Below are 27,699 nucleotides of genomic sequence, written 5' to 3'. Positions count from 1 at the left end.
GCAGCTTAATTGCTGGTGACGTTACCCTATTGTACTGTTCCAGCATTTTATTCATTTGATTGTCATGGTGTGTCATATTGTTAGTAGATAGCATTGACTATTATGCAATTATGTATTTATGCCCTATACATTGCATAGCAACACATTGTAATCGCTTAGTGTAGAGTTTTGGAGGGTGAGCTGTCGGTAAGCAGGGGGCAATATCATTAGTCCCTAGAGTACCAACCTCCACAGCCAGGAAGGAACAAACTATGAAATTCTGCCTCGGACTCCTCCCCTCCGTAGTTATATAAAATTTTACTATCACGGGTTTCTGGTGTTTGTATATTAGTATATTTATTGTGAGTATTTTAATATAGTAATAATAAAAGTGTATTGTTAAGAGTTTTTCTTCTTTCTGCTTTGGTTGTTGAACTCAGTAAACTCACCTTAGGTGAACTCGTTGAACTCAATGCTGGATTACCGGATTAGGCTATGTACATGTTTTCATTCAGTAAGGAAAAAAGAAAATGCACTGGATGGCAGCACCACACTGAAAACAGGAGGAGGTGTACTTACAGGGGTCCTGTGGAGACTATATCTTGTAGGGACGAGTGGTGGTCACTCCGTGTGTAGTCCCAGGATTAGATGCAGATTCCAAGAAAGGAAGAAATCACGGGGCACTCAGCCTTCAGTCCAAGGTTTATTGTTCCATAAGAAGTAACATGAACAAATAACAGCAAGGGAGAGGGAGCGGTGAGAGAGAGCTCAACTGACGACGGCCGTTTTTAACGCTGACTAGGCGCTTCCATGGGTCCACTTCCACGGGTCCACTGAAGTGGACCCATAGAAGCGCCTAGTCGGCTTGAAATGGCCGTCATCCATTGAGCTCTCCCTCACCGCTCCTCCTCCCTTGCTGTTATTTGTTCATGTTACTTCTCATGGAACAATAAACCTTGGACTGAAGGCTTAGTTCCCCATGACTTCTTCCTTTTTTGGTATGTACATGTTTTTTGCTGCATTTTTCTGTAAGGAGATGCAGATTTGGTGCAAAAATTTCTTCAACAAAATACTCAACATGGGTACATAGCTTAATCTAGTAATCCTGGATTGAGTTTGAGGAGTTCACCGGAGGTGAGTTCACTGAGTTCAATGAGTTCAGTTCAGGTGAGTACACCTGAGGTCCTCAGCCTGATAATACCAGCACCCAGCTATCTGTTTTATTTTGGCTGGGTATCAAAATTTTGAGTGGACCCCAAATTGTTATTTTAATTGATTTATTTCAATAATTAAAAAAAAACCTGCATGTTTTGATACACAGCCAGTATAAAGCACACATCTTGGGCTGCAGCCTCCAGCTATCTGCTTTATCTGTGCTGGGCATCAAAATATGGGGGACCTTGCATCCTTTTTCCAATTAATTATTTTTACACTCAACTTCGAGGACCCAGACAGCTAGTGTGAGGGTAACCAATCACAGACAAGGGTACAGAGGGTTGAGGCATAGTCTGACTGCAACCAATCACAGACGGTGTCACAGAGGGTGGGCGGGGGAAGCAGGAAATATTCATAAGCTTTAATGAGCAAGTCTGGAAGCAGTGTAACAGCCGCACGGAAATTTGGTAAGTATAATTGTCCTTCTTTAATCCCCCTGTTGCTTCCTTTGCAGGCCCCCTAGTTCTTTATCTGGGCAGCCAAACCTGAACAGTAACATGAACATCACTGATAAGTCTGTGTTTTGGGACTGTATACGGACACTAGATGTCCGGAACGGACCTCGAATTTTACATTTCGGGATTGCCCATCACTACTGACTAGTGATATCAAGGTGGTAAAACGACATCATGTTCACCGTTCCCTGTTTTTAAGTACTCCGTCTTTATCTTACTTGCCTTGGCAGCAGCCACCTGGCATTGGTTATAAGTTTGAAGTCCTTTTCTATGTCAGTGTTTACATATTAAGTATATAATGATTACATGGATTTTCCCTTCCAAAGGGCCTAACCTTACAGTTAGGTCCAGAAATATTTGGACAGTGACACAAGTTTTGTTATTTTAGCTGTTTGCAAAAACATGTTCAGAAATACAATTATATATATAATATGGGCTTAAAGTGCACACTCCCAGCTGCAATATGAGAGTTTTCACATCCAAATCGGAGAAAGGGTTTAGGAATCATAGCTCTGTAATGCATAGCCTCCTCTTTTTCAAGGGACCAAAAGTAATTGGACAAGGGACTCTAAGGGCTGCAATTAACTCTGAAGGCGTCTCCCTCGTTAACCTGTAATCAATGAAGTAGTTAAAAGGTCTGGGGTTGATTACAGGTGTGTAGTTTTGCATTTGGAAGCTGTTGCTGTGACCAGACAACATGCGGTCTAAGGAACTCTCAATTGAGGTGAAGCAGAACATCCTGAGGCTGAAAAAAAAGAAAAAATCCATCAGAGAGATAGCAGACATGCTTGGAGTAGCAAAATCAACAGTCGGGTACATTCTGAGAAAAAAGGAATTGACTGGTGAGCTTGGGAACTCAAAAAGGCCTGGGCGTCCACGGATGACAACAGTGGTGGATGATCGCCGCATACTTTCTTTGGTGAAGAAGAACCCGTTCACAACATCAACTGAAGTCCAGAACACTCTCAGTGAAGTAGGTGTATCTGTCTCTAAGTCAACAGCAAAGAGAAGACTCCATGAAAGTAAATACAAAGGGTTCACATCTAGATGCAAACCATTCATCAATTCCAAAAATAGACAGGCCAGAGTTACATTTGCTGAAAAACACCTCATGAAGCCAGCTCAGTTCTGGAAAAGTATTCGATGGACAGATGAGACCAAGATCAACCTGTACCAGAATGATGGGAAGAAAAAAGTTTGGAGAAGAAAGGGAACGGCACATGATCCAAGGCACACCAGATCCTCTGTAAAACATGGTGGAGGCAACGTGATGGCATGGGCATGCATGGCTTTCAATGGCACTGGGTCACTTGTGTTTATTGATGACATAACAGCAGACAAGAGTAGCCGGATGAATTCTGAAGTGTACCGGGATATACTTTCAGCCCAGATTCAGCCAAATGCCGCAAAGTTGATCGGACGGCGCTTCATACCGTGTTTCCCCGAAAGTAGGACCCCCCCGAAAGTAAGGCAGGGTGGGGGTTTCGGGGGGGTCCGCCAATGTAGGGCACCCCCCGATTGTAAGGCAGGGTAGCGGGGGGGCCCGGGGAATGTAAGGCCGCCTATGGGTGGTGGTCGCGGCGTAATGTAAGGCCTCCTCCGGTGAATGGCCCCCGCAATCTCGCCGGCCTGCGGCGCGTCCCGGGTCAACGCTCTTCCTGCTTGATGCTGATTGGCCGATCAGCCTGTTCGTCACAGGCTCCCTGCTGGCCATCAGCTCGAGCTGTGATTGGCCAGTCAGCCGGCTCGCAGCTGATTGGCCGAATCAGCCGCGACGTCACCGCCTGCAGGCTCGCTCCCATTGGTCCAGTGTCCCCGGCGTCCCCGGCAGAAGGAAAGTAACGGTAAGTTCCGAAACTCTCTCTCTGTGTGTGTACGGTATGTGTACGGTATGTGTATGGGTGCCGTATGGGGTTGTATGTGTCAGTGTGTGTGTGTGTGTGTGTACGGTACCGGTACGATATGTGTGTGGGTGCCGTGTGGGGCTGTACCGGTACCGTATGTGTCAGTGTGTGTGGTGGCAGAGTGGGGGGCAGAACCACTGTATGGGGAGGCTGCAGGGGGGAGGATGGGGTGGATGCCGGACTCTCAAACAATGGGGAGGCTGCAGGGGGGAGGATGGGGTGGATGCCGGACTCTCAAACAATGGGGAGGCTGCAGGGGGGAGGGGGGAGGGGGAAATTGTTATTTTTTTTTTCCAATGTAAGGCCTGCCCCGAAAGTAAGGCAGGGTGGGACTTTTGGGGGTAAAATTAATGTAAGACAGGGCCTTACTTTCGGGGAAACACGGTAGTACAGATGGACAATGACCCCAAGCATACAGCCAAAGCTACCCAGGAGTTCATGAGTGCAAAAAAGTGGAACATTCTGCAATGGCCAAGTCAATCACCAGATCTTAACCCAATTGAGCATGCATTTCACTTGCTCAAATCCAGACTTAAGACGGAAAGACCCACAAGCAAGCAAGACCTGAAGGCTGCGGCTGTAAAGGCCTGGCAAAGCATTAAGAAGGAGGAAACCCAGCGTTTGGTGATGTCCATGGGTTCCAGACTTAAGACAGTGATTGCCTCTAAAGGATTCGCAACAAAATATTGAAACTAAAAATATTTTGTTTGGGTTTGGTTTATTTGTCCAATTACTTTTGACCTCCTAAAATGTGGAGTGTTTGTAAAGAAATGTGACAATTCCTACAATTTCTATCAGATATTTTTGTTCAAACCTTCAAATTAAACGTTACAATCTGCACTTGAATTCTGTTGTAGAGATTTCATTTCAAATCCAATGTGGTGGCATGCAGAGCCCAACTCGCGAAAATTGTGTCACTGTCCAAAGATTTCTGGACCTAACTGTATATCCTTTCCCAGTGACTACCTTATTTGTCCGTTTTCTCTGTACAAATCTCGAACTTCTCGTATACCCACGTATAACGTCATACACTGTGGTTACTGCTTTCATCTTTCATCTGCAGAAATCTGGCTACAAGGTCCTTAATGAATTAGGAATTAATTAATTAATTAATACTGATCATTGTAAGCCTAATCCAGGCCCCTATAGTGCCTTAGAGGGAGTATGTCGCCTCATAAATGCATTTTAAACATGCTATACAGTGATATAGTGATAATGCCACTATTCAAATCATACTAGCAGCACAGTACCGGTTTGGGTTTTGGTGCACCATTGCCAGTGCTCACTTCTAAGATTGAATGTTGCTTAGGATTATGTACACGTTGCCTGTGGATACATCTAGAAATAAACTGTTTAGACCTTCGCTAATAGAGTTCTAACCTTGGTTAGAAGGAGAGTTGTTATGTTTGCAGTCATTCATTCGTAATGATAAGAAAGTCCTGCGCAAGGACTAATTACTTGATATTTTCTTTCCCTTCTTCCATCAGAGCCTCCAACATCTCCTGACCATAAAAATAATACAGTTACTCCAGCTCTCCTCGGAAGTGCAGTCAACCTAATTGTGGATCTACAAGCTGGAGTCCGGTCTCGGGCCACCACCATGTCCACTCAGGTCCTTCCGGCTTCGTTCTCCTGGTATCAGGGCAACAATTCTACTCCTATTCAGACTGGTGGTAAATTTAGGGTGGACTCCACTCCATACGCATCCACTCTTAACATCGATAAGTTGACCGAGGCCGAATCTGGAGAATATAAATGTGTAGCTGAAAACTTTATGGGAAGCTCAACCTTCCTTTTTAAAGTTAAAGTGTCCCAAAGTGGTAAGTCAATCATTTTCAGTCTAAATACCATAGACAGACTAACATGGATGGATATACATAACTGCTATCCAGAATTTATCATGACTCCTGTAGCGCCCCTGAACCCTTCAGGTCACTACAATGTGCTGCATCCTCTCAAAGATGCAGGGCCTACCACCAGGGACCTGGAAGACCAGTGTCGGTAACATCAAAACACATAAAACATTCCCAGTTTCCCTCTCCCAATCATGGGTGACTGACTAGTTTGGGACCCAATGGATGGCCACCCAGGAGTGGAGTCGATCCGATCCACTAGACGACAACCGGGGGGGAGGAGTGAGACAGTAGTTCAGTCTGTAGTGACAGTTGGAGGAGACGGACGTGTCTTCAGATGGTGTCGTGTAGCAGGGACCTAGCTGGTGAAGGAGAGTGGTTGCCAGGGAGGGTACGACGAGGTACCCCTGTAACCATAGCACCGACGGAGCATAGGGTCCTAGGTCAGGCAAACACTTCAGGCTACCTGACAAATACCTGCACAGTGAGGGGACCATCAAAGACCTCACTGACCCAAGAATCCGGGGGCACCAGCAGTAACGAGAGAACCAAGGACTGGGACAGACCACCGACCCTACAGGGTTCACACTGCCCACCGTACTGACCAGAGACTAAACAGCAAACAAAAGGGGACCCCCAGACTCTCCAAACCACGGGGTTCCACCAATCAGTGAGAGGTGCAGGGGAAAGAAGCCAACAGGTTACACACCGGCACTAGAACGAAAAGGACCAGGGGTTGAAACCAGCCATCCTCAGTGAACCAGCATTACCACCACTGTGAGTTAACACCAATTGCATTGCATCCCCATTGTGTGGTCTCCCTTCTTTCGCGCTGAACTTCATCATCTACCTCCCTGGGGCCCTGGTCCTACTTGCGGAGGGCCCAACATCCAGGCTGCCATTAACATCAGCCCCAGCGGTGAGAAACTGTGCAGCGGCGGTTCCATCACCATAACCGCAACCCGCAAGTGGTGTCACGACATAAACTCTCTAATATCTCCTGTATATATCCCTTTTTAAAGCGACCCCCAGGGTCATGGAACCGGGCATCGGCCCTTACACATCCATGACACAGCATCCCCGTACATGTACGGCCCAGGACCGAGTACCCCATAGTCCTGGGGCGCGTCGCTCCCTGATGATAAGAAGATCATGACTATCAAATTTCAATTTGTGGGAGATTTCAGCATCAACTGTTCCGTTTTCCTGCAGTACCTCCACAGGACAAATAAAGTATTACACAGTCGGTATTGAAAATTTAGGGTTGATTGTTTATCACACAGACCTGTCGACTCCACAGTTGGAGATGGTCTTTAGAGCTGTTCTACATATGGGCTATTAGATGGAGGTCTTGAAGGGGAACACCCTCTATTAACTCAGAATTTCCTAATATGATATTTTAAGAAGGTACGTCGCCAGGGATCCGTCATTGTCCAGTGTTCTGGTCTCTTATGCTCTGTTATATAAACCTCACATAGAGGTGCTTCTCAATAAATTAGAATATAATCAAAAAGTTAATTTATTTCAGAAATTCAATACAAACAGGGAAACATACATTATATAGAGTCATTACACACAGAGGGATCTATTCCTATATATTATATAGAGTCCTTACACACAGAGAGATCTATTCCTATATATTATATAGAGTCATTACACACAGAGAGATCTGTTCCTATATATTATATAGAGTCATTACACACAGAGGGATCTATTCCTATATATTATATAGAGTCATTACACACAGAGGGATCTATTCCTATATATTATATAGAGTCATTACACACAGAGGGATCTATTCCTATATATTATATAGAGCCATTACACACAGAGGGATCTATTCCTATATATTATATAGAGTCATTACACACAGAGAGATCTGTTCCTATATATTATATAGAGTCATTACACACAGAGGGATCCATTCCTATATATTATATAGAGTCCTTACACACAGAGAGATCTATTCCTATATATTATATAGAGTCATTACACACAGAGAGATCTATTCCTATATATTATATTATTATTATTTATTATTATAGCGCCATTTATTCCATGGAGCTTTACAAGTGAAAGAGGGTATACGTACAACACTCATTAACAGTACAAAACAGACAGGTATAGGAGGAGAGAGGACCATGCCCACGAGGGCTCACAGTCTACAGGGAATGGGTGATGGTACAATAGTTGAGGGGAGAGCTGGTTGTTCAGTGGTGTACTGAAGGCTACCCACTGAGGGCTATTGTAGGTTGTAGGCTTGTTGAAAGAGATGGGTCTTCAGGTTCCTCTTGAAGCTTTCTATGGTAGGGGAGAGTCTGATATGCTGAGGTAGAGCATTCCAGAGTATGGGGGAGGCACGGGAGAAATCTTGTACGCAATTGTGGGAAGAGGAGATAAGAGATGAGTAGAGAAGGAGATCTTGTGAGGATCTGAGGTTGCGTGCAGGTAAGTACCGGGAGACTAGGTCACAGATGTAAGGAGGAGACAGGTTGTGGATGGCTTTGTAGGTCATGGTTAATGTTTTGAACTGGAGTCGTTGGGCAATGGGAAGCAAGTGAAGGGATTGGCAGAGGCGAGGCTGGGGAATAGAGAGGGGAGAGGTGGAATAAGTGGGCCGCAGAGTTTAGGATAGATTGTAGGGGTGCAAGAGTGTTGGAAGGGAGGCTAGAGAGCAGGAGGTTGCAGTAGTCGAGGCGGGAGATAATGAGGGCATGCACTAATGTTTTTGCTGATTCTTGGTTAAGGAAAGCACGGATCCGGGAGATATTTTTGAGTTGTAGTCTGCATGAGGTGAAGAGGGCTTGGATGTGTGGCTTAAAGGATAGAGCAGAGTTGAGGGTTACTCCAAGGCAACGAGCTTGTGAGACTGAGGAGTGAGCAACCATCAAGTTTGATGGAAAGGCTTGTTGGAAGAGTTGAGTGAGGAGGAGGAAAGACAATGAATTCTGTTTTGTCCATGTTAAGCTTTAGGAATCGTACAGCAAAGAAGGATGAAATAGCAGACAGACATTGTGAAATTTTTGTTAGTAGAGAAGAAATGTCAGGTCTAGAGAGGTAGATCTGTGTGTCATCGGCATAGAGATGATACTGAAAGCCGTGGGACTCTATGAGCTGTCCCAGGCCGAAGGTGTAGATGGAGAACAGCAGGGGTCCAAGAACTGAACCTTGGGGGAACCAGACAGATAGGGGGTGAGATGAGGAAGTGGTGTGAGAGTGGGAGACGCTGAAAGTTCGGTCGGTTAGGTATGAGGAGATCCAAGATAGGGCCAAGTCTGGGATGCCCAGACATGAGAGAATATGTAGTAGGAGGGAGTGGTCTACTGTGTCGAAGGCAGAGGACAGGACCAGGAGGAGGAGGACAGAGTAGTGTTGCTTGGCTTTGATGGTTAGTAGGTCATTGGTTACTTTGGTTAGGGCAGTTTCAGTAGAGTGATGCAGTCGAAAGCCAGATTGTAGCTGGTCAAAGAGGGAGCAGGAGGAGAGGTATGAGGACAATTCAAGATGGACATGCTGTTCCAGTAGTTTTGAGGCATAGGGGAGAAGTGATATGGGGCGATAGTTTGACACAGAGGATGGGTCAAGGGAAGGCTTTTTGAGGATGAGTGTAATGGAGGCATGTTTAAATCATGAAGGGAATACACCAGTTGTTAGTGATAGGTTGAAGAGATGGGCTAGGGCTGGGATGAGGGCTGTGGTAATGTTGGGGATGAGGTGCGATGGGAGCGGGTCAAGTGCACAGGTGGTTAGATGTGATCTTGAGAGTAGAGTGAAAAGATTGTCTTCTGTCATGGTGGAGAAGCTGGATTTGGAGGAAGAGGGCTGAGTAGCTATGATGAGGGGCTGTGGTGATTGTGGGCCAAAGCTTGCTCTGATGTTGTCTTCAGCTGACATGAGAGGAGAGGGAGGTGGTGCTGGAGGACGGAGGAGAGAATTGAAAGTGTTGAATAGCTGTTTAGGGTTGTGGGATAGAGAGGATATGAGAGATGAGAAGTAGGTTTGTTTTGCAGTAGTGAGTGTGGACTTCAAGGTGGTGAGAGCCTGTTTGTATGTGACAAAGTGTTCAGTGGAATGAGACCTCTTCCATCTGCGCTCAGCGATTCTGGAAGCCCGTCTCAATTCTTTAGTCTGCCTCGTGTGCCAGGGTTGCCTGTTGATTGTGCGGGTTTTGGTGTGTGTGAGGGGGGGCAGCTGATTCGAGAGCTGCAGAGATTGTAGTGTTGTATAAAGTGGCAGCAGCATCTGCATCATGTGGAAATGCAATGTCTGTGAGAGAGAGAAGGGACTGAGAAAGGGCGTGTAAATCAATGTGTTTGATATTTCTGCGAGGGTGTGAAAGTTTGTGGAGGGGGGGTTGCGTACTTGGAGAAGAGAGGGAAGAGAATGTGAGTAGGTTGTGGTCAGACAGGGGGAGAGGCGAGTTAGAGAGGTTAGATAGGGAACAGAGGCGAGTAAAGATGAGGTCCAGCGTGTGGCCATCTTTGTGAGTAGCTGCAGATGACCATTGGGTGAGGCCGAAGGAGGAAGTGAGTGTTAGAAGTTTGGAGACAGATGAGTGGGAAGTGTCAATGGGGATGTTAAAGTCACCCATGATGATGGTGGGGATGTCGGTGGAAAGGAAATGTAGTAGCCAGGTGATGAGATGGTTAAAAAAGGCAGTGGCTGGCCCTGGAGGGCGGTAAATCACAGCCAGTTGAAGGTTGGAGGGGGCGTAGATGCGAACGGAGTGCACCTCACAAGACGGGAGAGTAACAGAGGGTGGTAGTGGAATTGGTGTAAAGGAGCATTGGTCGGACAGGAGCAAACCAACTCCTCCACCATGCTTGTTACTGGGGCGGGGTGTGAGAGAGTTGGAGACCGCCATAAGAAAGTGCAGCAGGAGAGGCAGTGTCAGAGGGGGTGAGCCAGGAGAGGCAGTGTCAGAGGGGGTGAGCCAGGTTTCTGTGATGGCGAGGAAGGAAAGTTTATTAGTGATGAAAAAATCATGAATGTAGGAAGGTTTGTTGCAGACAGAGCGAGCGTTCCATAGAGCTCCTGTTAGTGGGACTGGCGGAGCGGGGGACGGGTATGAGGTTGCGAAAATTTGTGATAGGTTGCGGATGAGGGTTTGAAGTGACAATAGGGATGTGGTGAGGAGGGCCTGGATTAGGAGAGATATCTCCAGCAGCTATGAGACGCAGAGAGAGTGTTAGTAGGTGGGAGCAGGAGAGGCCATGAGATGGTTGTGTTTGTCTGGGGACACTGGGTGAAATGTGGAGGAAAATATCTGAGGGGAAGGTGAGATGGGTGGGGAGGATAGAAGGAGAGATGAATAGTTCATTACTGGGTGTAGGGATCAGCAGTAGAAAGTGAAGTAGTATAGGCATACCTCCCAACCGTCCCGGATACAGCGGGACTCTCACGCTTTTGAGCCTTTGATCCCGAGTCCCGCCCGTGGGCCTGAGTATCCCGTGGCTCCACCCACCCACTGTAGCCCCGCCTCGCTGTTTCTCCCTTCGATTAATTACAGAGTCGAGCGCGCACCTTGAAACTCCTGTGACTGTTGCTGAGGTATGAATCACCCCCTGCAGCAGAGCGGACATCCCCAGCCCCGGAGCAGATGATCCCCTGCACCAGAGCCGACCCCCCCTCCCCCAGAGCGGACAGCCCCAGCCCCGGAGGAGATGATACCCTGCACCAGAGCCAACCCCCCCTCCCCCAGAGCGGACATCCCCAGCCCCGGAGCGGATCCCCTGCACCAGAGCCGACCCCCCTCCCATTAGCGGACATCCCCAGCCCCGGAGCGGATCCCCTGCACCAGAGCCGACCCCCCCTCCCCCAGAGCGGACATCCCCAGCCCCGGAGCGGATCCCCTGCACCAGAGCCGACCCCCCTCCCCCAGAGCGGACATCCCCAGCCCTGGAGCGGATCCCCTGCACCAGAGCCGACCCCCCCTCCCCCAGAGCGGACATCCCCAGCCCCGGAGCGGATCCCCTGCACCAGAGCCGACCCCCCCTCTCCCAGAGCGGACATCCCCAGCCCTGGAGCAGATCCCCTGCACCAGAGCCGACCCCCCCTCCCCCAGAGCGGACATCCCCAGCCCCGGAGCGGATCTCCTGCACCAGAGCCGACCCCCCCTCCCCCAGAGCGGACATCCCCAGCCCCGGAGCGGATCCCCTGCACCAGAGCCGACCCCCCCTCCCCCAGAGCGGACATCCCCAGCCCCGGAGCGGATCCCCTGCACCAGAGCCGACCCCCCCTCCCCCAGAGCGGACATCCCCAGCCCTGGAGCGGATCCCCTGCACCAGAGCCGACCCCCCCTCCCCCAGAGCGGGACATCCCCAGCCCTGGAGCGGATCCCCTGCACCAGAGCCGACCCCCCCTCCCCCAGAGCGGACATCCCCAGCCCTGGAGCGGATCCCCTGCACCAGAGCCGACCCCCCCTCCCCCAGAGCGGACATCCCCAGCCCTGGAGCGGATCCCCTGCACCAGAGCCGACCCCCCCTCCCCCAGAGCGGACATCCCCAGCCCTGGAGCGGATCCCCTGCACCAGAGCCGACCCCCCCTCCCCCAAGAGCGGACATCCCCAGCTCCGGAGCCTGCGCTTCTCTGCAGCTGTTCTCTCTGACTCCCCGTGTGCGGCTTCTCACTGCTGCAGACACACGGGGAATCAGGAAGCTGAGAATGTGCAACCAACACTTCTCTCCTGCAGATAGCACTGACAATAGCAATAACCTATGCAGAGTGGCATCTGCAGACTTCTATTAGCTTACCGATCAGTGGTCTCCTGCCTGTGGAGCTGCTGGGTCCTAGCTGTCCAACAGCTTCAGCTCTGCTTTATCCTTGCTCCCCTACCAGTTAAAGGGAACCTGTCAGCAGAAATTTAGCAAAAAAAATAAAAGATTCCCCTTCTGCAGCTCCTGGGCTGCATTCTGGAAAGGTTCCTGTTGTTATTGTGCCCCCTTTGAGACCTAAAAAATACTTTATGAAGTCTTACCTTTTTGTATGCAAATGTTTTTTTATGGTCACGGGGGCGGGCTGTCTGGCGTCCGTTATTCCCCCCTCCTGCCACTTTACGCAGTCCCCCATTGCTCATTTCATACATGAGGACGCCTTCCTCATGTAACTGTCCTCCCGAAGTTTTGCGCATGCGCAGTGGCACTCTCGCAGGACTGAGCACTGTGCAAAGTGTGAACGCTTTTGAGGTGATTGCGCAGGCGCGAGATTATGGGCGGCGCTGTGATTCTCATCAGCAGCGTTATCCAAGTACCCGCCCATAATCTCGTGCCCGCACTTTTCCCTCTGACTCCACTGTTATGCGCAAGCGCTGGCCATATGAACCATGTTACCTATTACCGCTTGCACGAGATTATGGGCAGGTACTTGGATGACTTTGCTGATGACAATCACAGTGCCGCCCATAATCTCGTGCCCACGGTAATAGGTAACATGGTTCATATGGCCAGTGCTTGCGCATAACGGTGGAGGCAGAGTGAGAAGCGCGGGCACGAGATTATGGGCGGGTACTTGGATGACGCTGCTGATGACAATCACTGTGCCGCCCATAATCTCGCGCCTGCGCAATCACCTCAAAAGCGTTCACACTTTGAACAGTGCTCAGTCCCGCGGGAGTGGCACTGGGCATGCGCATACTGTCTATGCCCCCAGCCCCTCCTGTGCTGAATATACTGTAGCCCCCAGCCCCTCCTGTGCTGTATATACTGTAGCCCCCAGCCCCTCCTGTGCTGTATATAATGTAGCCCCCCAGCCCCTCCTGTGCTGTATATACTGTAGCCCCCAGCCCCTCCTGTGCTGTATATACTGTATAGATATACAGTGTATATATATATATATATATATATATATGCTATGTATGTATCACAAGAGAGGATGGGGGTTTTATATATTAGTATATAAACCCCCATCCTCCCTTGTGATACATACACTGTGCATGGCTAGGTCTGTTACAGTGATGCCAAGTGATCACATGCGAGGAGGAGCTGGACAGAGACAAGCGGGGTAGGTGAGTGCGGCTGCTGCCGGCTTCCCCATATTATTACCTCCAATGTGTGTATATGTATGATGTATATATCCATGTATGTCAGTGTAGATGACTGTGTATAGATTTGTCTGTTTATATGTATTTTATGGAATTTGTCTTCAAATATGTACCGTATATGTCCTTATGCCTGTGCCCACGATCAGGACTCACTGTGTCCTGGAGGCAGCGGGTCCTGACCTGCGGGGCTGCACGTCTCCTCCGCAGGAGACCACAGCTGCCTGTGCCCACAATCAGGACTCGCTGTGTCCTGGAGGCAGCGGGTCCTGACCTGCGGGGCTGCACGTCTCCTCCGCAGGAGAACGCAGCTGCCTCTGCCCACGATCAGGGTTCAGTGCACTGCGGTCTCCTGCTGTGTTCTCCCTACGGAGGACGCATGCAACTGCAGCAAACAATTGATATGCTGCAGTCTGGACAGACGCTCCGCAGGTCAGTGTTTGCTGCAGAAAAAACAAGCACAGTGGGCACGGGATTTCTAGAAACCCTCCACTGTGCTTGTACTGTACAATGCAGCGTTTTAGACACAGTAAAAACACGCTACATCCAAAATGCTGCAAATACTGATCGTGGGCACGCAGCCTTAAACAATGTGATCAGCAGTGCTGAAAAGGATTGGATGTGGTGTGACAGATTGCAAAATGGGTGTGGTTAGGGGGCGTGGCTTAAAATTGCCGCGGCGCGCATAGCGCGCCGCATACTTTGCCCCTCTTTCTCATCTTTAAATGTTGGTAGGTATGGTATAGGGGTGAAAGTGAAGAAAAACACAAACATTGTTTACAGAGTCTATGTATCCAGTTACCTTCCGGTCACTTCCGGCCCAATTGTGGCCTAATTCAATGCACCATACTTATACACTGGGTGCAGACTTATTAGGCAAGTTGTATTTCAGTGGATTTTTTTTATTATTGATCAACAACTATGTTCTCAATCAACCCAAAAGACTCATAAATATCAAATCTTAATATTTTTGGCAGTTGGAGTGGGGTTTTTTAGATTTGGCTTTCTTAGGAGGATATCTGTTTGTGCAGGTAACTATTACTGCGCAGAATTATTAGGCAACTTAATAAAAACCAAATATATTCCCATCTCACTTGTTTATTTTCACCAGGTAAACCAATATAACTGCACAAAATTTAGAAATAAACATTTCTGACATGCAAAAACAAAACCCCAAAAAATGAATGACCAATATAGGCACCTTTCTTTCTGATGACACTCAGCAGCCGACCATCCATAGATTCTATCATTGCTTGATCTGGTTACAATCCACATTACGTGCAGCAGCCACCACAGCCTCCAGACACTGTTCCGAGAGGTGTACTGTTTTCCCTCCCTGTAGATCTTACATTTTATGAGGGACCACAGGTTCTCTATGGGGTTCAGATCAGATAAACAAGGGGGCTGTTACGGGGGGACCGGCAGATTAGGACCAGGGGGTATATATCCTAATCGCCAGTCGGGGCCCACCGTGCTCCAGATGACAAAGGAGCTGCTGGCACCTGAGGGTTAGGCGGAGACTATAGAGCTGGATGGCTCTGAGATAACCCAGGAACTCTGGGAACCGGTCACGTGTGTTGGGACACGTCAGACCGGACGACAACCCGATTAGCGTTTTGGTGCACCTAGCGCTACACCAACCACGTGTGCAGGAAACACGTCAGGCCGGGTGGTAACCAGGTAGCGTTGACCGGAAGACCGCCACGAAAGCGCCCTGTCGGCCACGTGTATAGGACACGTCAGGCCGAGCGGTCCACCGATCAGCGTTTCTGGCCACCTCTCGACTCCTGGCCACGTGTGTGTAGGACACGTCAGGCCAGATGGGTACACGAGTAGCGTTGACCGGGAAGCCGAGGAGGATAAGGAACACCCTGTTAATAGTGATGAGCGAGTACTAAAAAGCTCGGGTGCTCGAAGCTCGGGCCGAGCCTCCCAAGATACTCGTGTACTCGGCCCGAGCAACGAGCCCAATGTTATCCTATGGGAGACCCGAGTATTTTTGTGAAATGACCACCGGCAGCATGTAGAAACCCTAAAAATGGCACAAAAGTCTCCGAAGAGTGCTCAAATGACATGGCAACAGCATGGGGAAGACCCCTTGAAGCATTTATCACTCAAAAGTCACAGCTGTGAACAATTTTGTCCGCGTTTTACGCCATTTTTACGGACTCACCAGAAAACCTTCCAAATGACACCAAAATGAATTTTCATGGCGGAAATGTTAAGGGCACATACCCAATAGTGAGATAGAGCTAATGTATGTTACTTTTTGAGATCAATACATGAAAGATTTTACGTAAAACATTGTGTGGCACTCCGATGTCCCTGAGAAGAGACGTACATAAAGGCCTCTGAGTCTAATGTGCCCATTTTGAGGAACTGAGTCTTTGTAGTATTTTCCTTTGCCAGGGCAGTCCAAAATTTTGAGGTTCACCAATGACCCTGCATACAGACGTGCATGAGGGCCTGTTAACCTGAAGTGCCCATTGGAAGGAAGTGGGTCTTTTGTAGTATAGCCCTTTGGCAGGGCAGCCAAAAATTGGGAGGCTCCACGTTGTCCCTGCATAGAGACGTGCATGAGGGCCTGTTAACCTGAAGTGCCCATTGGAAGGAAGTGGGTCTTTTGTAGTATAGCCCTTTGGCAGGGCAGCCAAAAATTGGGAGGCTCCACGTTGTCCCTGGATAGAGACGTGCATGAGGGCCTGTAAACCTGAAGTGCCCATTGGAAGGAAGTGGGTCTATTGTAGTATAGCCCTTTGGCAGGGCAGCCAAAAATTGGGAGGCTCCACGTTGTCCCTGGATAGAGACGTGCATGAGGGCCTGTTAACCTGAAGTGCCCATTGGAAGGAAGTGGGTCTTTTGTAGTATAGCCCTTTGGCAGGGCAGCCAAAAATTGGGAGGCTCCACGTTGTCCCTGGATAGAGACGTGCATGAGGGCCTGTAAACCTGAAGTGCCCATTGGAAGGAAGTGGGTCTTTTGTAGTATAGCCCTTTGGCAGGGCAGCCAAAAATTGGGAGGCTCCACGTTGTCCCTGGATAGAGACGTGCATGAGGGCCTGTAAACCTGAAGTGCCCATTGGAAGGAAGTGGGTCTATTGTAGTATAGCCCTTTGGCAGGGCAGCCAAAAATTGGGAGGCTCCACGTTGTCCCTGGATAGAGACGTGCATGAGGGCCTGTTAACCTGAAGTGCCCATTGGAAGGAAGTGGGTCTTTTGTAGTATAGCCCTTTGGCAGGGCAGCCAAAAATTGGGAGGCTCCACGTTGTCCCTGGATAGAGACGTGCATGAGGGCCTGTTAACCTGAAGTGCCCATTGGAAGGAAGTGGGTCTATTGTAGTATAGCCCTTAGGCAGGGCAGCCAAAAATTGGGAGGCTCCACGTTGTCCCTGGATAGAGACGTGCATGAGGGCCTGTAAACCTGAAGTGCCCATTGGAAGGAAGTGGGTCTTTTGTAGTATAGCCCTTTGGCAGGGCAGCCAAAAATTGGGAGGCTCCACGTTGTCCCTGCATAGAGACGTGCATGAGGGCCTCAAAACATTGTTCCCATTGCAAAGGAGCGGGTCTCCTGTCGTTGTAATGTCCATTCTGCAAAGAATGGGCGAAAAAATTTACCACTGGGGGTATACCTGAAACAAAGGCCTAACTCTTGTAACGGTCATCATGGTGGCGCATGAGGAGAAGGAGGAGCAGTCCAGCGATTATCCAAAGTCCAGAAGTGTGTACCCATGGGTGACTGGAGGTACATGGCAAATTCCCGTTACAAACTTTAAATTCCGCTCTCATTTGCTGGTGGTGGTGTGAAGTCTGGCCCAATCCAACCCTTGTTCATCTTGATCAGAGTCAGCCTGTCAGCATTTTCAGTTGACAGGCGGGTGCGTTTATCTGTAATGATTCCACCTGCGGCACTAAAAACACGCTCTGACAAAACGCTAGCGGCAGGGCAGGCCAGGACTTCCAAGGCGTAGAGAGCCAATTCATGCCACGTGTCCACCTTGGATACCCAATAATTGTAAGGCACAGAGGAATGTCGGAGTACAGTTGTTCGATCTGCAAGGTACTCCTTGAGCATCTGGGCAAACTTAGGATTTCTTGTGGCACTACCCCGCACCTCAGGGGCTGTGGTACGTGAGGGGCTGAGAAAACTGTCCCACATCTTAAAGACTGTTCCCCTACCTCTGGCGGATTGGACTTGTGCCTCTCTCAGCTGTACGCCTTGGTTGTCCACTGATTCCTGACCTATGCCGCTAGCGTTTTGTGAGGGGAATGCTTTGCCTACTTCCGTGACTATGGCCTTCCGGAACTGCTGCATTTTGGTTGACCTCTCCGCCTCGGGAATAAGAGACATAAAGTTCTCCTTGTAGCGTGGGTCTAACAGTGTTACCAACCAGTAATGATTGTCGGCCAAGATTTTCTTAACGCGAGGGTCACGAGACAGGCAGCTTACCATAAAGTCAGCCATGTGCGCCAGACTCTTAACAGCCAGGACTTCAGTAGCCTGACCAACACGTTGACTGAACATGCTGTCCTCCCTCCTCCTCCTCATCTACCCTGTCCTCTGGCCAGCCACGCTGAACCGAGGATATGACTGGTGTGCATGTCATATCCTCAATTTGGCCGGAGATTTGCTCCATGTCTTCATCCTCCTCCTCGTCATAGTCCTCCACTGCATGTTGTGATGAGACGAGGCTGGGCTGTGTGTTATCACCCACACCCACTACTGTTTCTTGCTGCAACTCATCGCGCTCCGCCTGCAATGCATCATGTTTGGTTTTGAGCAGAGACCGTTTTAGAAGGCAGAGTAGCGGTATGGTGACGCTAATAATGGCGTCATCACCACTCACCATCTTGGTGGAGTCCTCAAAGTTTTGGAGGATGGTACATAGGTCGGACATCCATCTCCACTCCTCAGGTGTTATGTGTGGAGTTTGACCCATTTCCCGACGGCTTAGGTGATGCAGTTACTCAACAACTGCCCTCTTCTGCTCACATATCCTGACCAACATGTGCAGAGTTGAATTCCAACGCGTGGGGACATCACACACCAGTCTGTGAGCCGGAAGATGCAAACTGCGCTGAAAGCCGGCAAGGCCGGCTGAAGCAGTAGGTGACTTTCGAAAATGTGCAGACAGGCGGCGAACTTTTACCAGCAGATCAGACAGCTCTGGGTATGACTTTAGAAACCGCTGAACCACGAGGTTGAGCACATGGGCCACGCATGGAACATGTGTCAGCTGGCCTCGCCTCAAAGCCGCCACCAGGTTCCGGCCATTGTCACACACGACCTTTCCTGGCTTTAGGTTCAGAGGTGTGAGCCAGTGATCTGCCTGCTGTTTCAGAGCTGTCCACAGCTCTTCTGCATTGTGGGGTTTGTCACGTATGCAGATTAGCTTCAACACAGCCTGTTGCCGCTTCGCCGAGGCAGTGCTGCAGTGCTTCCAGCTTGGGACTGGTGTGGAGGGTACAGTGGATGAGGATGCGCAGGAGGAGGAGGAGGCTGAAGAGCATGACATTCCGGAGCTGTACAGTGTGGGTGAAACACTGACTGAGGTAGGGCCTGCAAACCTTGGTGTGGGAAGGACGTGTTCCGTCCCTCGCTCAGACTGGGTCCCAGCTTCCACAATATTAACCCAGTGTGCCGTCAACGAGATGTAGTCGGCCTTGCCCACAAGCACTTGTCCACGTGTCTGTGGTTAGGTGGACTTTGGGTGAAACAGCGTTGTTCAGGGCACGTGTGATGTTTTGTGACACGTGGTTATGCAACGCGGGGACGGCACACCGGGAGAAATAGTGGCGGCTGGGGACCCGAGTAACGTGGGACAGCTGCCGCCATCAGGTCGCGGAATGCTTCTGTCTCCACCAGCCTAAAAGGCAACATTTCCAGCGCAAGCAGTCGCGAAATGTTAGCATTTAGAACTGTGGCATGTGGGGTGTTGGCAGTGTATTTGCGCCTGCGTTCAAAGGTTTGCTGAATGGATAACTGAACGCTGAGCTGGGACAAGGACATGCTTGATGATGGTGTTATTTCTGCGTACAGGGCCGGAGGAGGCTTGTTCGCGGGCAGCATGGACAGGGGATTGGCTCGCATGCACAACCAGCGAAGACGTAGCAGTGACATCAGCAAGCACTGCTCCTCGACTCTGTTGTACTTCCCACAAAGTCGGGTGCTTGGCTGACATGTGCCTGATCATGCTGGTGGTGGTCAGGCTGCTAGTTTTGGTACCCCTGCTGATGCTGGCACGGCAGGTGTTGCAAATGGCCTTTTTAGAATCATCTGGATCCAACTTAAAAAACTGCCAGACTCCAGACTCGGGAAGACCTAACATTTGTACAGGCACCTTGTGTCGTGTTGTTGTTCCGGGGAACGGTTGCCTGACTTTTGCCTGGAGCCACCACCCTGCTTCTTACTGCCTGTTGTGATGATACGCCTCCCTCCCCCTGTGCACTGCTGTCCTCGCTCTGCATATCCTCCTGCCAGGTTGGGTCAGTTACTGGATCATCCACCACGTCGTCTTCCTCTTCCGCACCCTGCTCCTCCTCCTGACTTCCTGACAATTGTGTCTCATCATCGTCCACCCCTTGTTGAGACACGTTGCCAACTTCGTGAGAACGTGGCTGCTCAAATATTTGGCCATCTGTACATACGATCTCGTCATGACCCACTTCAACATGAGCTGGCGAGAGGCCAGAATGTGCGAATGGAAACGTGAACAGCTCTTCCGAGTGTCCAAGTGTGGGATCATTAATGTCCGAGGACGTGTACTCAGCCTTGTGGTAGGAAGGAGGATCAGGTTCTGAAATGTGCGGTGCAGTATCACGGCTACTGACACTTGACCGTGTGGAAGACAGAGTGTTTGTGGTGGTGCCAATCTGACTGGAAGCATTATCCGCTATCCAACTAACAACCTGTTGACACTGGTCTTGGTTCAAGAGCGGTGTACTGCTGCGGTCCCCAAGAATTTGGGACAGGACGTGCGAGCGACTAGATGTGGCCCTTTGTTGTGGCGAAATTAGAGCTTGCCCACGACCTCGGCCTCTGCCTGCACCACCATCACGTCCACTTCCTTGTTCCTTGCCAACGCCCTTGCGCATTTTGCAATGCTGTGCTGACGTGTATTCACTAGACTTGGGCGTTATATCAAAGTTTGTGCAAATCGTGCACCTGTACGCTGCCACCGACAGGCACACACGTGCGGTTTTTAAATGCAAGCACGGACGCACTAAGAACCTAACACAGGTTTTAGGAGCAAAAATTAAGAACTCTGACACTATCAGCCACTGCTGACTGACGTGTATTATACTGTACACTTGTGCGTTATATAATAGTTTGGTAAAAACGCACACAAGTGCACCTGTACGCTGCCACCGACAGGCACACACGTGCGGTTTTTAAATGCAAGCACGGACGCACTAAGAACCTAACAGGTTTTAGGAGCGACAATTGCTGAGAAGTCTGACACTATCTGGACTGTTTTAGACTGTGTACACCAGCCCCAGATATGATGAAGGCTGGTATACGGTCACCACTAGGAATGGCTATATACCCTGCCTGCCTGCCTGCCTGCCTGTATACTGCTACAATAGTCCTGACAAGGACTCTTTTGGTCACTAGCCTGTATTCCAACCTGGCTATACCCTGCCTGTATACAGCAACAATAGTCCTGAGAAGGACTCTGCTACTGTACTCCGACCTGGCTATACCCTGCCTGCCTGTATACAACTAGAATAGTCCTGAGAAGGACTTTTGGTCACACTGTTTGCAGCCCTGCTACGGAAATAGCTATAAAGGGCCGCAAACCTTTCCCTGAAGCAGCGACACTCTCCCTGCACTGACTGTCTGGATGGCTGTGAGCAGAGCACAGCGCGCCCGCCGGTATAAAGGCTCGGTCACGCTGTGCAGGCCAGCCAATCACTGCAATTCCACAACTAACAGGGCTGTGGCATTGCAGTGGTCTGCCAGCCAATCCCTGCATGAGGGCTGGCTCTCAAAAGAGCGCCAACATGCAGGGATGAAGACCACGAGTACAGCACGAGTATCGCGAGATTACTCGGTCCCCGCTGAGTAGCCCGAGTACAGTGATACTCGTGCGAGTACCGAGTAGTAACAAGCATGCTCGCTCATCACTACCTGTTAACTCCACAGGGGTCCTGGGGTACGCTGTCCGTGTGCGTAGGGGACACAACCGGACAGGTGGCGCAGCAGGTGCGTTGTCCGTGTGCGTAGGGGGCACAATCGGACAGGTGGCGCAGCAGGTGCGTTGTCCGTGTGTGTAGGAGGCACAATCGGACAGGTAGCACAGCAGCCGCAGCCCAGTTAACGTCACTGGGCTGCTATAGCAAGACTGGAACGGCAGGAGGGAAGCACGGCGCCTGACCCTGATGTGCCGAGCCACGAATCTTGGCGTGACAGGCACCGTTCGCCTAACCCTACCTACCGCTTCCCAACATAGGCTTATGCCGCAATGAGGCTCTAACATGGAGGTGTGCTCTGACTGAGCAAAAGTGAAGACTGTGCACCTCCATGTTGTCTCCAGCCCCTTTTATAACCTGGGTCCACCCCAAACCCAGGGTGGAACCACCAAGGTCCAATAGCAGAGTGCCATGTCATCAGTGACGTCACATGCGACCTATCCGGAACCACCACGTCATTGATGACCTCATGGCAGCCACGCCCCAAACACTTCACCAGTCATCGTCTGACGACCAATACTGAGGTGCCAGATCATAGGGGCGGGCCTCTGCGAGCCAGTCCGGAGTTGCCACGTCATCAGGACACCTGACACCCTCTGCCCTATCAGGACCTGCCACCTCACGGACATGCTCAGTGAGGTCCTTACCAGACCTAGCCTCTGGTGCACTAAGTGCCTGAGCATGCCCAGTAGCCTGAGCAACAGGCTCAGAAAGCAGACTATCAGTTTGAGCATGCTCAGTAGGCACATCCCAGAACTTAGACACAGCACGAAGTCCAAGTACCTGTGCAAAGAGGCTGTTGGGGTTAATTGTGGGAGCGTGCTCAGTAGCCTGAACTGAGGACTTAGTCTCAGACATAACACAATCAGGCTGAGCATTCTCACTAGGCAAAACACCGGGCTTAAAGGGAACCTGTCATCAGAAATTTCGCCCAAAAGCTAAAAGATTCCCCCTCTGCAGCTCCTGGGCTGCATTCTAGGAAGGTCCCTGTTATTATTGTGCCCCATGTGAGACCAAAATAAAGCCTTTATAAAGTTCTACCTTTTTGTATGCAGTTTCTGTAAATCAGACACGGGGGCGGGCTCTCTGCCGTCCGTTATTCTGCCTCCTGGTCCTGTATGCCGCCCCCATCGCTCCTTTCCATATCTGATGCACCGCCCACTGCTCCAGCCATCCCCGCGCATGCCCAGTGCCAGTCTCACAGGACTGAGCAGTGTGACCGCTGGAGACGTGTGCGCAGGCAAGTGATTATGGGCGGGACTGTGACTGATAACAGCAAGTACCCGGCCATAATCTCGTGAGCGCGCAAACCTCTCCAGCGGTCACACTGAGCTCAGTGTAGATGCTAGACTGTATGGGCTGCTTCCAGGGATGACGTCCCTTTGTCATGTGATAGTATTTCGAACACGCCCCTATCACGTGACAAAAGGACGTCATCCCTGGAAGCAGCCCATACAGTCTAGCATCTACACTGAGCACAGTGTGAATGCTGGTGAGGTTTGCGCGCTCACGAGATTATGGCCGGGTACTTGCTGTTATCAGTCACAGTCCCGCCCATAATCACTTGCCTGCACAGACGTCACCAGCGCTCACACTGCTCAGTCCTGTGAGACTGGCACTGGGCATGCGCGGGGATGGCTGGAGCAGTGGGCGGTGCATCAGATATGGAAAGGAGCGATGGGGGCGGCATACAGGACCAGGAGGCAGAATAACGGACGCCAGAGAGCCCGCCCCCGTGTCTGATTTACAGAAGCTGCATACAAAAAGGTAGAACTTTATAAAGGCTTTATTTTGGTCTCACATGGGGCACAATAATTACAGGGAGCTTCCTAGAATGCAGCCCAGGAGCTGCAGAGGGGGAATCTTTTAGCTTTTGGGCGAAATTTCTGATGACAGGTTCCCTTTAAACTCTGGCTGGGGTAAATCAGCGCACGCATGCGCACTACCCGCCTCTCCACACTTAGACATGGTGGAAGGAACAGCCAACTGGATGACCCGAGGCACGGCCAAGAACGGCAGCCGGTGCCTGGGCGCAACAGGAACCGCAGCAGGCTGCTTGCGGCTATGGCGGCGCCGGTTCGTAACAGGGGCCATGTCATTATTTTTTCATCTTTTAGACCTTTATTATTATTATTAGTAGTAGTAGTATTTCTTTGTAGAGCACCAATGATTCCATGGTGCTGTACATGAGAAGGGGGTTACATACAGAATACATATACAGGTTACAATAGACAGACTAGTACAGAGGGAAGAGCGCCCTGCCCTTGCGGGCTAACATTCTAAAGGATTTTGGGGAGGGAACAGTAGGAGGGGTGTAGGTGGGGCGGCAGCTCCGCATGGTGGTGGTGTGGCAGCTCCGCATGGTGGTGGTGTGGCAGCTTCGCACGGTGGTGGTGCGGCAGCTTCGCACGGTGGTGGGGCGGCAGCTCCGCATGGTGGTGGTGTGGCAGCTCCGCATGGTGGTGGGGCGGCAGTTCCGCACGGTGGTGTGGCGGCAGCTCCGCACGGTGGTGAAGCAGTGACTTTACTGGCCAGCCACGCTGTGAGTTACGAACCGGCGCCACCATAGCCGCAGGCAGCCTACTGTGGTTCCAGTTGCGCCCAGGCGCCGGCTGTGATTCTTGGCCGTGCCTCGGGTCATCCAGTTGGCTGGTCCTTCCACCACGTCTAAGTGTGCAGAGGCGGCTAGTGCGCATGCGCGCGCCGATTTACCCCAGTCAGAGTCTAAGCCCGGTGTTTTGCCTAGTGAGCATGCTCAGCCTGATTGTGTCATTTCTGAGACTAAGTCCTCAATTCAGGCTACTGAGCATGCTCCCACAATTAATCCTAACAACCTCTTTGCACAGGTACTTGGACTTCGTGCTGTGTCTAAGTTCTGGGATGTGCCTACTGAGCATGCTCAAACTGATAGTCTGCTTTCTAAGCCTGTGGCTCAGGCTACTGAGCATGCTCAGGCACTTAGTGCATCAGAGGCTAGGTCCGGTAAGGACCTCACAGAGCATGTCCGTGAGGTGGCAGGCCCTGATAGGGCAGAGGGTGTCAGGTGTCCTGATGACGTGGCAACTCCGGACTGGCTTGCAGAGGCCCGCCCCTATGATCTGGCACCTCACCATTGGTCGTCAGACGATGACTGGTGAAGTGTTTGGGGCATGGCTGCCAGGAGGTCATCAATGATGTAGCAGTTCCGGATAGGCTGCTGGTGACGTCGCTGATGACATGGCACTCTGCAATTGGACCTTGGTGGTTCCACCCTGGGTTTGGGGCAGACCCAGGTTATAAAAGGGGCTGGAGACAACATGGAGGTGCGCAGTCTTCACATTTGCTCAGACAGAGCACACCTCCCTGTTAGAGCCTTATTGCGGCATAATCCTGTGTTTGGAAGCGGTAGGTAGGGTTAGGCGTCCGGTGCTTGTCACGCCAAGACACCCGTGGCTCAGCACGTTAGGGTCAGGCGCCGGGCTTCCACCTCCTGCCATCCAGTTCTGCTTGTGCAGCCCAGTGGAGTTAACTGGGCTGCGGCTGCTGCGCCTCCTGTCCGATTGTGCCCCCTACGCACATGGACAACGCACCTGCTGCGCCTCCTGTCCGATTGTGCCCCCTAAGCACACGGACAACGCACCTGCTGTGCCTCCTGTCCGATTGTGCCCCCTAAGCACACGGACAACACACTTGCTGCGCCTCCTGTCCAATTGTGCCCCCTACGCACATGGACAACGCACCTGCTGCGCCTCCTGTCCGATTGTGCCCCCTACGCAGACGGACAACGCACCTGCTGCGCCTCTGGCTTCCCAGTCAACGCTACTGGTGTGATTTCTTGGCCTGACGTGTCCTCTACATATGTGGCCATTCGCATAGTGACCAGAAACGCTAATCGGAGGACTGCTCGGCCTGTCGTGTCTGACACACGTGGCTGACAGGGCGCTATCGCAGTAGTCTTCTCGGTCAATGCTACCTGGTCACCACCCGGCCTGACGTGTTATATAGTCATTACACATGGAGGATCTATCCCTACATATTATATAGAGTCATTACACACAGAGGGATCTATCCCTACATATTATATAGAGTCATTACACACAGAGTGATTTATTTCATGTGATTATTTCTGTTAATATTGATGATTATGGCTTACAGCTCATTATTTAAAAAAAAATAGAATATTATATAAGATCAACTGAAAAATGTGTGTAATGACTCTATATAATATGTGTTTCCGTTTTTGTAGGGATTATATAGTCATTACTAGAGATGAGCGAACCGGTCCCGGTTCGGCTCGAGGCCGGTTCGCCGAACGGGGGTCCCGTTCGAGTTCGGTTCGTCGAACGTTCGACGAACCGAACTCGAACGTATAGGCTATAATTGGAGGCAATCACAAACACATAAAAATGCATTATAAATGTACACAAACAGTTAATAAACATTGCCATAACACTTACCGGTCCTCGCGATCCCTTCTGCACTCTGTCTCCTGCCGCTATTCCATCCGATGATCGCTGAATCCTCCCGGTGACCTGCACTGCCAGCAGAGATGCAGGACCTATCGTGACGTCAAAATAGCCATGTGACCAGTCACGTGGCTATTATCTCATTGGCTACAGACTGGTCACATGACTATGACACGTCATGTAGGACCTGCGAGTGCATCTCTCCGGTACACGGTGCACATATGTGTGTCGCCGTGTACCGGCGACATGCTCTAGCACACGGTCGACTCCCCGTTCCGTTAGGGACCGGCTGACACAGCCGGTCATTAACGGAGATCACCGTTGCCATAGCAACGCAGTTAGCGGTGACGTCACCGCGGCTCCGAGAGCACCGTTGCTATGGTAACGCGTCTGTCAGCGTTACCGCTAGCAGCCAGCAGTGATCACTCACGGAGTGAAGGCTGCACGCTGCTTCCCGATTGTAGTGATGATTGTAGTGAGGATGGAGGTTCCCCAGCCCCAAGTGATGAGCTGGTGAATCTCATCCTTCCTCACTACAATCGTCACTACTACTACACTAGTGATGATTGTAGTGAGGATGGAGGTTCCCCAGCCCCAAGTGATGAGCTGGTGAATCTCATCCTTCCTCACTACAATCGTCACTACTACTACACTAGTGATGATTGTAGTGAGGATGGAGGTTCCCCAGCCCCAAGTGATGAGCTGGTGAATCTCATCCTCACTACAATTGTCACTACTACTACACTAGAAAGAAAGAAGACAGAAGAGCAGGATCGTGGAGGGCTGACAGGGGGTAATAAAGATGGAGTCTCTAATGTGTCTGTGTATTTATTTCTATTAAAGTATTTTTTCTCTGTGTGGTGTCTTTTTTTTAACCCTTTATTGGAGATTCTTAATGGCCGGGTCAAACGTGCCTGACATTAAGAATCTCTGGCTTAATACTGGCTGGTAAAACAAAGCCAGTATTAACTCATGATTACCCAACAAGCCACCCGGCTCCAGGGCTGTTGGAAGAGTTGGATACAGCGCCAGATGATGGCGCTTCTATGAGAGCGCCATTTTCTGGGACGGCTGCGGACTGAAATCAGCAGCAGAGGCGCCCACAAACCTCGGGCTAACCTGTGCTGCGGATTCCAATCCCCAGCTGCCTAGTTGTACCCGGCTGGACACAAAAATGGGGCGAAGCCCACGTCATTTGTTTTTTAATTATTTCATGAAATAAGTGAAATAATTAAAAAAAAACGGGCTTCCCTATATTTTTGGTTCCCAGCCGGGTACAAATAGGCAACTGGGGGTTGGAGGCAGCCCGTGGCTGCCAGCTGTACCTGGCTAGCATACAAAAATATGGCGAAGCCCACGTCATTTTTTTGGTGGGCAAAAAAATTCTGCATACAGTCCTGGATGGAGTATGCTGAGCCTTGTAGTTCTGCAGCTGCTGTCTGCTCTTCTCCATACAGACAGACAGCAGCTGCAGAACTACAAGGCTCAGCATACTCCATCCAGGACTGTATGCAGAAGTTTTTTGCCCCCTGAAAAAATTATGTGGGCTTCGCCATATTTTTGTATGCTAGCCAGGTACAGCAGGCAGGTACGGCTGCCCCCAACCCCCAGTTGCCTATTTGTACC

General features: G+C 50.5%; 1 pseudogene; it reads left to right on the top strand.

Annotated features, from left to right (window-relative positions):
• The window catches only part of LOC142256769 (cell adhesion molecule CEACAM5-like), a 133,380-nt pseudogene that overhangs the window by 36,186 nt on the left and 69,495 nt on the right, over positions 1-27,699 (top strand).

The sequence above is a fragment of the Anomaloglossus baeobatrachus genome, chromosome 11, assembly GCF_048569485.1.
Source record: "Anomaloglossus baeobatrachus isolate aAnoBae1 chromosome 11, aAnoBae1.hap1, whole genome shotgun sequence".
Lineage (NCBI taxonomy): Eukaryota > Metazoa > Chordata > Amphibia > Anura > Aromobatidae > Anomaloglossus > Anomaloglossus baeobatrachus.
Note: the sequence above shows the minus strand (reverse complement) of the source record. Positions and strands in the feature narration are given on the sequence as shown.